Source organism: Maniola jurtina, chromosome 23 (assembly GCF_905333055.1).
Source record: "Maniola jurtina chromosome 23, ilManJurt1.1, whole genome shotgun sequence".
Classification (NCBI taxonomy): domain Eukaryota; kingdom Metazoa; phylum Arthropoda; class Insecta; order Lepidoptera; family Nymphalidae; genus Maniola; species Maniola jurtina.
This window is the reverse complement of record NC_060051.1, coordinates 5,960,352-5,973,902: the sequence shown is the minus strand read 5'-3', so window position 1 is coordinate 5,973,902 and position 13,551 is coordinate 5,960,352. Positions and strand designations below refer to the sequence as shown.

Sequence of the window (13,551 nt, the reverse complement as noted above, 5' to 3'; positions counted from 1 at the left end):
TATTATTTTGGAGTATAGATATACTAACCTTATCTTGTACCCTGCATACCATATGTAGATAAAAAGTTTCCCATCCCAAAAAACGAGAACCTGAATGAAGCAACGGATGGGATGCGTCTTTAGGAATCTTTCTTAAAAGCGCCTAAATCAACGTAGAAAGATAATAATGTCCAAATATTCGGGATGCTCGGTAGCTCGCACTGGCACGCTAAGTGACAGGGCAAACTGTTATTATCACCTACGGCTTAGGATAATGTGTTTGGTTTGGCCCTATGTGCTTACGGCTTTGAAGGTTGGAGTTTGTACGTCGCAGGCTCACATTTTTACCCGACTGCGGCAAAGCCAAAAAGAAGGGTTATGATTTTAGCATTCTATGTATGTATGTATGTTTGTTTGTATCCAGATTCTGTGTGTTCCACCGTAGCGCCAAATCTACTGGGCTGATTTTAATAAATGATGTGTCAATTGATTCGTCGTAAAGATCCGGGTGACATGGGCTCACTTTACACGAAAAAAATTGACCTAACGGATGTTACATAAAAAAAAGTGGGGGTCTCTAAAAATTTTTTTGCTATTTTATCGAGTTGAATGTCAAATGAAAGAGGAGAAAATTCTAAGTTCATTAATGTGAATGTACTACAACATTAAAATATACCAAGCGACAAAAAAACTATAATATTTCAGCGTTTATTAAGACGATCGCAGTCGGGTTTTAGTTTTCAACTTTATCTTGTTGGATTTTAGATAGGAGTTGTCTTGTGTGACGGGGTTTTATCTTTCGAGGATTATCTTCAAGTTTTTGGGCCGACCTAACTTATACTGGGTCCTATACTGAATATTATCATCATTAAGTATCAACCTATAGATGTCAACAGCTAAACATAGATCTATTGTAGTGACTTCCACACGCCACGGTCTTGCGCAGCCTGAATCCAGCGGCTCGTTTGATGTTGTCTGTCCATCTTGTTTAGTAAGTGTACTGAATATTAATTAAATCTCTATTGGGACGGAGAAAAAATATTGCTTAGTAGATTTAACGTAGAACGTTATCGAAATCGGTTCTATTAAAAGACTGTGTCTTTAAAATAATCGCGAACATATTTGATGAGACTTGATGAGACTTACCTTGGAGCTTTTTTCTGGTTCTTTTTAAAATTATTTTTTCTGAAACTGTAAACAATCAGAAAAAAATCAAAAACTATGATTTGATTTAAGAAAAAAAAAAGGTAGGTATGGATCTAAACAAAAATAACTTTGTTTAACCATCACCAGTATCATGCTTACATAATGGTACGTATGGTAATCCAAATGTTGAACACCAAGCTCATATCAAACATGACCTGTATCAGTTTCATCATAGCATTAAGCAATCATCCATAACAAGCGGGCCAGCTTCGGGATCCGTCAGTCACGGGAGCCACGGCTAACGCACGCATCCTGTCTGTCTGTCTGTCCATCTCAGATAAGGTTATACACACTTGATTGTTTAATACCAACGCTTATAACGTTTCCGGTTATTTGAGATGGCTTTGCTTTACTTCTTGTATTAAGAACTGATCCTTGAGCCATTGCTTTGGTAGGTAAATCAATTTAATTTTCCCACACATTAATAAATTGCAAACAATAAGTTGTCGTTTGTGCGCTTCTATTCATTGTATATGTATCTATTAGGTAATTTTAAGTTACTAGGACATGATTAAATTAATAAGTTATTGATATTTAATTTTGAAAAATATTAGATACAGACAAAGCAAACCTAACATGTTTATAATAAAATATTGATAAGTAGGTACTTAATTGATTGCTATTTAATTAACGATATTCTGATTCTCTAGTAGAGTCTTACGGGTGTAATAGAGGATGCGAGGATAGGATAAGAGTCTCTCTACTAAATAGGTAAAAATTTTAACTAATGAGCATATTTTAGATGAAAATCCAGATACCTAAGACAGTTAAAAGCAACTTTAGAACTCAATAAAGTAACACATTTTATCATTATTATTAAAACGATTAAAGTTACCGGTTTCCAGAAGACTTTGTCATTTATAACCGTTTTATATCCAACAGAGAAGGAAAACGGATAATTGCTCCCATCTACGCGATGTGGACTGAAGACATTATGGACACCGTAAAAGTAAACATCTGATCTATCACCCGTCGCTATAAATTACACCCTACTTGACAGCTAAATGCACCTTTCATATTGTTTCGAGAAACAGGTAAACCCAACGAGTTAAAAGTTTTGGTCATAGAGTAGCAGACCCATCAATAAATTCCTGAAAAGCTGACAACGCATTGGTGGTTCCCCTGATGCTGCAAATGTTCATGGACACCATTTATAACTTGCGGGACCCGCATGTTCGTCAGAAAGAAATAATCAAGATTCAGGCGTCAATAAAGCGTCCTAAATTAGCTTCATTTTCATATTACCTACTTGGTATTTTAGGAAAACCACATCAAATACAATGTAAGAGGTACATATTATGACACACATGTAATAGAATCTCCCATTAATTACATAAACTAAATTTTTTCATTACATCATTATGCTACTATAAGTTTCTTAAAATAAATAGAGATGAAAAATGCCTTATAATAAATTAAATAATAATACCTACAGTTGGCATAGTATTGTAAATTGAATATGTACTTGAAAAGAGCAATCGCCGAGTTTCTTGCTGGTTCTTCTCGGTAGGAACGGCATTCCGAACCAGTGGTAGCTTTTTTTGACGATTCAAAAGCACTTGTAAAAGTTTAATTGAATAAAAATATTTCGTTTTTTATTTGAATCTAGCACTGAAGACAAATCAAACAGTTAAGCTTGAATATTATTAATGGAGCGCATAAAAGCAATTTACGAATGAAAAGACACTGAAAATAATTTACACTACTCAGTTTATGTCCATTTTGCAGGACATTGCTGTTCTAGTAGCATGAACAACTCTCAGGTTTACCCTAAATGCCATGATATTCGCAGAATAGCCGCCGAAATCGCCAAATTGTGACGAAAAAATCATTAAGGCGCTCCAACAAAGGAAATTGTTTTGTGTTCCCGAAACTAGTTTCACAGATATAGACCGACAAAAAAGTGTATTTTGATGTCTAAATAGACTCGTCAGCGCAGGTAGAAGGACCGTAACCGACACTTGCCGGTGAAAGAGGAGTCATTAATTTTAACCAACCGAAGTCAGGATCACAATTTTACTGAACGTTTTATTTGATAACTTAGCCCAAACAATCACTATTTAGATTTTCAAATCCATTTTCCGGGATAAAATGAGCCTATGCCCTTCTTCAGGATACCAGCTATTTAAAAAAAACCGGCCAAGTGCGAGTCAAACTCGCGCACTGAGGGTTCCGTACTCGGGTATTATTCCGACATTTCGCACGATAAATCAAAAACTATTATGGTTAAAAATATATAAAAATCTGTTTTAGAATGTACAAGTAAAGCCTTTTCATATGATACCCTACTTGGTATAGTTATCTTACCTTGAGAATTAAAACACATTTTAATTCTCAAAGTAATTTTTTTTTCTGTGATGTAACCACAAATTCACGGTTTTCAGATTTATTTACTTGTCCTATAAGATCTACCTACCTACCAAATTTCATGATTCTAGGTCAACGGGAAGTTTACGGGAAGCTATAGGTTTCTTGACAGACACGACGGACGGACGGTCAGACAGACAGACAGACAACAAAGTGATCCTATAAGGGTTCCGTTTTTCCTTTTGAGGTACGCAACCTTAAAAATAAGAAACGTGACGAGCACAAAAATCATTTCTGGGCCAAAACATCAGGTTCGATTCATTTGTTGACCCCAATGAGCTATGAAAAAGTAACTATGTACTAATACCTAAACAAAAAACACAAATATACTGTTGCATTTATAGCGGAGGATTTATTTGATATCAAATCGAGATCAGACGTTTTTAGCAGGTGATCAAGATGTAAAATATAAATAGGCCTTTTTTTATCCGAATCGATTTTTGAGGAAAGGCTATTAGTTTTTTGAGATGATTCCAAGAAATTATTTATACGGTTTAGAACTATGTATTTTTTATCTTCATCTCAAGATCTTATATTAATTAATACTATACTTTGATTTATAAATCTAACGCTTCGACGTCGTCCAAACCAATGAATGTTCAGAGCTGAGCAACCGCCGAGTTTCTTGCTGGTTCTTCTCAGTAGAAATACATTCTGAACCAGTGGTAGATGCTGTTGACGATTCAAAAGTACCTATTTATAAAAGTTACACATCTATGTAAAAGTCTAATGGAATAAAAATATTTTGAATTTGAATTTTGCAAGCGACCAGCGTATTACCTCAAAAACCTTTATTTGTTGCCAATATTGTATACAGGAATAATGGAAGATAGTTTATGAGACAGGTAAGTAAGTAAGAAAGTAAGAAAAACTCTTTATTACACACAAATTATACAAGTACAAATAAAATTATACAGTTTTACAGATTAGTGTAAAGGTGATGTTATCACTTGGTGATTTGTTCCAGGGAAGCTCTATGATAATGAGGAAAACTCAGTTATTATCAATTAAACAAGATACAAAATTCATATAAGTTCTAAAGTCGAAACCAAAACTCCTTGGTTAGAGAATTAAGTCGGCTCTTAATTATGGTCCTGGATTAAACCGAAACGCGCTAACATCCAAACGGTTTTTTTTGTGAAGGATTGCGCTCACGAAAACCTGTGCATTCAATGAATTTATTACGTTGAAATCCTAAAGCATTACGTCCTAATGGCAGGCAACAATAGGGAATTTATTCTACCTGAATGTCTGTTCTCCGGGCTATTGTTCGGGAACAAATTCGGGCACTCTTGGACTTTTTTCAAAACCCTTGTTAGCAAGTCCTCGGATAGATCCCTTTTGTGCGGACAATAGTCTTTACATATTTATAAGTGGGTAGGTATGTACAGGTGTTTCCACGTTTATATCTTCGTCTACAACATCACACTAATATTATAAAGGCGAAAGTTTGTATGTGTGTGTGTGTGTGTGTGTGTGTGTGTGTGTGTGTGTGTGTGTTTGTTACTCCTTCACGCAAAAACTACTGGACGGATTTGGCTGAAATTTGGAATGGAGATAGATAATATCCTGGATTAGCACATAGGCTACTTTTTATCCCGGAAAATCAAAGAGTTCCCACGGGATTTCGAAAAACCTAAATCCACGCGGACGAAGTCGCGGGCATCGGCTAGTTAGGAATAAGAACCTTTTCTTGGTTATATGCAACTTAACACATACTTCATTTTCGTAAAGTTTAACTACTTATTATAATTTTTTACTTCATCTTTCACTTTCAGAAAAACCTAATCAAGCTGGATAATTATCGTCAGAAAGATTAACTTTTAGAACTCTGTATTGCACCTGTGATTTAATTATGCCATCCACTTCTAAGCTTTAAGGTCAGGTTTAGCCACAAATCTTATTTTATTTATTAGGACTAACAGACAGTAGCACGCAGTGATTACAAATAATATAATAGAAATGAATATAATATTGAAATAAAATTAAAATTAGAATAGAAATAAAATCTACCAATATGAAGGAAATTCTCAGCTTGTACCTACCTATTTGGGTTTTGGTAAAGTACAAAATACATCACGAGCATAAACGGCAGTTATAGAAATCACAATCAGATACTTCAATTTTATTAATATTGCCTATTTGTATAGATATATATAGACAAATAATGACTGTGTATTAGATGTTATACAGTACCAAATGCTCAAGCGGTCAAGTTATTTTTTGCCTCAGCTTCGTTGGGTTGTACTCTATCAAATGGCGTAGGAGCACAACAAATAACTTTTTTAACTATAACCAACGAACACCAATTAGTTCTACCCCAGAAAGATGACTCTGTCGACGCTTCGAGATCCCTTTTTTCTTTTTTAGGGTCCCTTAGACCTTACATCAAGTTAAACCGGATTGCTTACTAAATTACTCACTTGCTTCTGGTGTCTGTTTTTATTGATAGTTGTTTTTACCAGAAATTACTAGACGTGTGATTTCAATCGAGCTTGGATTGAGTCTCAATTATTATAATAAACAAATCTCAACTTTTTTCAACGTTCAGCGACGTAATTGGTGTGTTCAAAACATTTGATATATTTAATTAGACGTCGTTAGTTATCGTCGTATTAAAATCTATTACCATATTTTTAGAAATGTCTGAAACATTTATTGAACTTATTACACTTATTACTGAGATATACAAGTGTAAATTAAAAATTTGTAACACCCCCTACAAGTGAAGGTTACAGTAATTAGAAAAGAACTGATAACTTTCAAACGGCTGAACCGATTTTCTTGGATTATAGCTTAGAACACTCTCGATCAAGCCCACCTTTCAAACAAAAAAAACTAAATTAAAATCGGTTCATTAGTTTAGGAGCTACGATGTCACAGACAGATACACAGATACACACGTCAAACTTATAACACCCCTCTTATTGGGTCGGGGGTTAAAAAATATGTCATGTCCATAGCTCATAATGCACGTAATATTAGTCCAAGACTACCTAAAAATTACTTTATCTACTCTACACGTTTTTAATCGTTTCGTTTCGCTCACGGAACCCACATTACATGCGCTGGTTCACTCTTGAGCTTTTTTTTCTATTTGGAGAGGTCGAGATTTGACTCGCTCCTGTGTGCTTATTACTTTGCTGACTGTACAAATATTTTGTGGCCGCATTTTCTGGTAATGTCACGGTGCCTGGCGCAATTCCGACGGATTCGAGACGTACTGTTGATTTTGATTTTTGTGTGTAATGATTCTTTTAAAAGTTTCAATGGTGTATATATAGTGTGTTTAGTTTATCTATCCAATGTATATACGATAGTTTTGATGGATCTTTTTTAGTTTCATCTCATTTGTATTTCTCCTTCATTTTATTTTTAACCCCCGACCCAAAAAGAGCGGTGTTATAAGTTTGACGTGTGTATCTGTGTGTCTATCTGTCTGTGGCATCGTAGCTCCTAAACTAATGAACCGATTTTAATTTAGTTTTTTTTGTTTGAAAGGTGGCTTGATCGTGAGTGTTCTTAGCTATAATTCAAGAAAATCAGTTCAGCCGTTTGAAAGTTATCAGCTCTTTTCTAGTTTATGTAACCTTCAGTTATCAGGGGAGTTATAAATTTTTAATTTACACTTGTTCTCCTTATTTCAGCCTATACATATAGTTCTAATGTACATATTTACAGCGCAAAAAGTTAAATGCAATCTATTCTCTTCTATTGACATTTTTGTTTATGTACTTACTAATTATGTTCTGCGATTACGGCTTAACATGGTTCCTAATTATATGGATCCTGGATACTCTACAAAATAATTTTATGTCTATCTAAACCTGTCTAGTCTATATATATTTCTTCAATAGGTATCTTTTAAAAGCTTTTCGGTTACTCTTTTATGACCACCTTTTGACATTTCTCTTCTCCTTTCTTCTAGTATTCTTTCTTCTTTTCTTCCAAGAATAATAATACTTATCTACTCATTCCGCTTCTAATCCGTGTACACTTAACTTCTCAAAATTTTATTTACCAGCTAGAGGTACGAAAGTAATAAAATTTTATCGATTAATTTAATAAGCTGTGTCGACAAATAAATAAAAGAAACACGCCCCACAGTTTCTTGTTGTTTCATAATACTATAGATATCTATAAAGTACATCGGTATCGCCGGCGGCGCGGTCGGTCGTCGACATGCGCCCGCGCACTCGACCGCTCTATTGATGATCAATCGACTTGATTAAGCAATTACCGAAACCATACGTTTCTATCTCATTTGAGTTTCTCTTCCCGATGATTCTGATAATATGCCTAATAGATGGATAAATAGGTAGATGCGTTTATACAACCAATTGAACTCTGAATCAAAACTTGGCCAGTAGTGCTCAGTAGTGCGCTGGCGACGGGTTGAACTGATGATAGCTAGATTTTTATGTGCCTAGAAAATGTTAATCCGTTGGTCCCGTTTATTATCAGTACTAACATCTGATAAGATCGATATCTATCGATCGATATTATCTATAAGGCTAGCCTAAAACTCCGGAATTGCGTTCTGAATTCAGTAACTGACCTTAGATCATTCTGGTTAACTGTCAGATCCATAAATTGGTCCTACACCAATAGTCAGATGGATCTGAAATTATCAGAACCTGCAGAATTCAGAATGTAAGATGGACTAGGTACAATATTCTACGGGATTGTAAAATTTCTGGTTTCAGAATCTGAATTCATTCAACAAGAATTGAATTCCGGATGTATAAGGCCGCCCTCATACCTACTATTACGGTTAAATAAAAACAAAAAATGAGTAGATAAAGCAACCGTAAAAGAAGTAGGTAAAGAACAGGCCAGATAAAACCAACGTGTCTTATTGATGGTGGTGCGTCCGATGAAACAATAATTGATGGACTGACTGTCTTTACATCGTTACTTACCGGTGAACTGATCTGCGTAGAAAATATAATGGACATGTATTGTAAGCTACCAAACAAAAAAATATGTAGGCATACAAAGATATTTCTGGTTTCTGGCTCACGATACTTTCCTTCATGGTTAAAACCAAATGATATTTCATTGTTTAAACCCCAACCCCCTGAGTAAGAAGCGGACGTCTTGACCACTAAGCCATCACCGCATCTACGTTAACAGGGCTCTCTCCGTCACTTACTCCATACAATCGTAGTACCCATTTCATTTGAATATTAAGCAACCAAAGTCCATGAAATTTTGCAGACATATTCTAGAAACTAATATCTGTGCCTGTGGTGTTTTAGATTTTTCTAAAAATATGTAGTTTTAAAATTACAGTGGCTCAAAAATTTGTATGTGAATTTTTAAGACCGAGTAACTTTGAAATCGAATATTTTATTAGAAATCTGGAAAACCACGGCATGGATATTAGTTTCTAGAATATGTCTGCAAAATTTCATGGACTTTGGTTGCTTAGTATTCAAATGAAATTGGGATTACGATTGTATGGAGCGAGTGACGGAGAGACCCCTCTGTATATTTACAACACGAACGACATAATATAATACCGTATCACGAGCCAAGTCGAGATGTGACCCCCGATCACGAATCCCCAGTGATTCGTTTGTATCGCTCTATCGACGGAATACCGACGAAGATTTTAGATTAAACAAGCGAATTTAATGCCTAGATATGGCAAAAACGTGGCAAGTGTCTGTAAATAAAGCTCTAAACTAATACGACAACGTAGGCTTATGGCAGTTAAATTGCGCCTATGGCATCCTCACAGGTTTATATAAAAATTAATCTTTACTTGAAAGGGTCCAGTTTAAGAGATTAGCTCTAGTATCGACTATAACTCACAAATTAGTCGATACTAGGGCTATTTTCTACCGCCGCCTAGTTTCTTGCTGGTTCTTCTCGGTAGGAAAGGCTTCCGAACCAGTGTTAGATGCTTTACTAGTAGTTTAATTGAATAAAAATATTTTGAATATCGAATTATGGAAAACCCTCAATCATTTTTCCTCGCGAGGTTTTCTTTCGCCGTTAAAGCAAGTGATATTTAGGTAAACGCACATAAAGTTAAAGCGTATGCTTGGAATCGAACCCCAGATTTCCTGAATAATAGGCTATCATAATAATAATAATAATAATAATAATAAATAGGCTTTATTGCTTACTTATTGCTAGTGACAAACATACATATGTTATAAGTAAATTAAATCTATAAAAAAAAAAAACTAACAATAGCAATAGGCCGCAAACTCAGCATGGCCGAGCATTGATGACAATGCTCAGCGCTGGTTTTCAGTTTGCTCCAAAAAATATTGATTAATAAAATAAAAACGCACCGCGCCCGTTGCGTTCCCTGCTTATTGATCAATATTAAAATGAATACAGTACAACCCAAAAAGAACCTTAAAAACCGTACAGTAGAAAGAAAAATGAAAAGGAGAAAAAAGCACACACATACACATAACAAGCAAAAAAAAATGAAAATAAAAACTAAACAAGATAAGATCTAAACAAGATGTCCCTTCCCAGCTAGGCCTAACGAATAATATTATTAATAACTTAAATAGTAGTATTATAGACAACAATAATAATAGTATGGTTCCAATTAATCAAGTATCTATGTATTATATAACTAAAATTATTTACATTATGCACTAGTCAGATATATGTATATAAATAAGACTAGGATAGAATATTTAGCATATCTAGCCTTAATTTCATTATTAAGACGTGTAAATAAGTAAGTTAGGTGTAAATAAATTTAGCTGCCTCGATCTGGTCATTTAAATAAAAATTCCTTAATTTCTTTTTTATTGTGATCTCGCTAGTAGGATAATTCCATTCCCGAAGCTATCATCACTTTTTCGAATTATTCTTTACTAGATTAAGCCCGCGACTTCGTCCGAGTGTATGGGTTTTTGAAAATCCCTTGAGAACTCTTTGATTTTCCGGGATAAAAAGTAGATTATGTGTGTACGACACACTTTTGCATTTATAATATTACTATGTTGGATAGTACAGTATATATAGCTCTTTTGAATGATTTTTACGTTAATTAACAGTACGAGTATGTACCTCGGTAGGTTTTAACGCGCAACGTTAATTGCAATAGTGAATATTATAGGCAATTAATTAATTAGTCGGTCACTAAAGCAAGTAAGAAAAGCTTCGTTAATTAAATTTCTTCTCATACAATAAACAAACTATTGATAAAAGCAATCGAATTAATTAACAACTGTTTTGTGTGAGAAAAATCGACAAAATATGGCCTGTAGAATTTATCAGTGACTTGTTAATTTGATCTTTTGAATGCTAGGAAGCATCTGTGGTTTACAAAATTGTATTAAAAGTTAAAACAGTTTTATTATGTAGAAGCAGGAGATTAAATTAAAATGTGAAATAAAAATTTAGGGCTATAAAGGAGACAATGAGCTAGTGTTACTAGCAGTTAGTAATAAGTGAAAATTATAAAATAACACCCCCGACAAGTGAAGATTACAGTTACTAGATAAGAGCTGATAACTTTCAAACGGCTGAACCGATTTTCTTGGATTATAGCTAAGAACACTTTCGATCAAGCCACCTTTAAAACAAAAAAAAAAAACAAAATTAAAATCGGTTCATTAGTTTAGGAGCTACGATGCCACAGACAGATACAAACTTATAGCACCCTTCTTTTTGGGTCGGGGGTGAAAAAGAATTTTGTGAAAATCTTTCAGATGCTATCCTTGTTCTATGAGCGTCCCTAATTTTTATCAAAAAACATAATATTATAATTGTCAAAAAATAATTTGATAACGTGGTAGCAACAGACTAAAATAAAAACTGATTTAATTAAAAATTAAGACCAGGTAAAGATAGGTAGGTATATCGAGCTATTGTTATTGGCAGTTAGTAGAAAGGGTTTTATGACAATCATTCAGATAATACTGTTATCCTTATGTTCCTGTAACTTATTAGTTTTATTTGCGTTATAGTTAAAATATGCGCGTTTTAACCTCGTTTTAAGCAAATAAAATATCACTTGCTTTATCGGTGAAATAAAACATCGTGAGGGAACCCGCATGACCGCGAGTTCTCTATTACGTTCCTCAAGGTGTGTGAGGTTTACCAATCCGCTATTAAGTAGCTACTAGCGTGATGACTATGGCCTAAGCCCAGCTCATTCTGAGAGGAAACCCGTCTTCTGGCGATAGGTTGTGTTGATGAATTTGATGTACAGGTAAAACCGACTTAGGTATCTGTTTTAGAGACGTTTTTCTCACAGCTCAAAGTCTATCAATCCGCAAAAGATGTAGAAGAAAAGGAAGATGGTCCAATAGTGACGGTAAGTGTCTATGATATTATTTTCACTCGTTACAGCACATCATAGTAATTATTAAAGTCGCGAAGCTCTACCAATCAGAAAGAATGTACCTAATAAGTAAATACCTTCGTATAGGTAACTAGACATTTGCATTGATGGTAAGAGGTAAGTACCTTTTTTTTTTATCGCTGGGAAATGCTTTTATCCCTCTAGAAGCAGAGCAGCCTAAGTCAGCTACTATCGACAATATTGACTAAGTAGGTATACCGAGAAACCAGCTAGTACCTAAATCAGTTGATAGGCGGCAGGCGCCTAGGTATTTATCGAGGTTTCTATTACAATCATTAGATTTAGTTACCAGCATATTCCAAGTTCCTTGATGATTGCCAACCTCCGATAGGAGATGGTACTAGAAGAATAAGATATTCCAAGTGTATAAGATAGGTACATGCTCTACCCAACCCTAAAAATACTTATACGTATAGACAGCGTACCCTTTTTGTACAACAGCTTGTCTAAGCTTTATTTTCTTAGCAGAGACAAGTCAATAAATTAAATTTGAACCTCTCAGTGTTAATACAAAAAAGTTTCCACATGTAACACCCCGCTAAGCTGCACTTCCAACACGTCCACTAATAAAAATGCAACGTCCACATGCGGTTAGGTGGTAAACAAAAAAACCAGCAATTCCCGGGAAAGACGAAAAACGTGACTGAACTGCAACACCGGACGGCGGGCACCCCGTCGCCGCTGGGATTGCTTTGTTTTTGAAACTTACAAAAAGTCAGCCCTTCTCGTTCTGACCGAGGCAGGTACAAAAATATGCTCTCAGGACCACATGTTGGGACCTTTGCTAAAACGAAAACTTGTCACTTGACTCTAAAGGACGAGTTTTAAGGCCCGTACAGCGGAATTCCGAAAACGTTGCAGCGCAACCCCGAAATACGACTTTTTGTAAAATGTCCGCATCATTAAAAATTTGATTCTATTCTAAGAATAATTTTTAATTTTTTTTAAGTAAATAGCTTATAAATTATTTCGCTAGGAATATTAATGTTAATGTAGTAAATAGTTCAATAGGCAAGATTATCATTCATTATGTATACCGGTGATCTATTGAGAATTTACGAATGATTGTTATTTATAACAAAGTAAAGTAGTTATATGTAGTTGGTTAACTTACTGATATGCTGATCTGTCAGGTCATCTCGTGTCAAACTGTATTGTAGCGGCAGCAATCCATTCGCATAATAAATACAACACAAAACACCAGCGCACTTGTCAAATAATTCCTAAAAACTCAATTGCACCAAAATATTCTTATCGTACATCCAGTCACATACTCTGTCACTCGAGTCCTCGAATGTCACTTTTTGATTGATAAATAAAATAATAGAGCGTTTATTTATTAATAATGTGTAAGAAGGAAAATAATAATATGACCACGTCCGACGCCGGCGCGGCGCACACCGGTATAGAGAATAGGAGGACACGGATGGCGCGCGGCCGGCGATTTCATCTCAATCTCGCCCGTCGAAACGAGACAGTAACATGACAATAAACGACTGTAAAACGTCAAGAGGAAAAGAGACAACAAATTTTTCAATATGCGCACTCCGAGCCTGACATTTCAATAGCCCCATCCCACTCACACATAAAGTTATTTCCGTACAATTTATATGCGGCTGTATTTGTGCTGCGTCCCACTCCAACGCGGATAG

At 35.1% G+C, this 13,551-nt stretch overlaps 1 protein-coding gene across 2 annotated transcripts in view; it reads right to left on the bottom strand.

The window, feature by feature from the left end:
* LOC123877245 (transcriptional activator cubitus interruptus) overlaps positions 1 to 13,303 on the bottom strand; it is a 156,979-nt gene extending 143,676 nt beyond the window's left edge. For both annotated transcript variants that reach the window (XM_045923798.1, XM_045923799.1), the window contains exon 1: positions 13,014 to 13,303. The gene's annotated coding sequence lies outside the window, so the exon portion shown is untranslated. The remainder of the gene's footprint in view (positions 1 to 13,013) is intronic.
* Between the last annotated feature and the right edge of the window lie 248 nt (positions 13,304 to 13,551).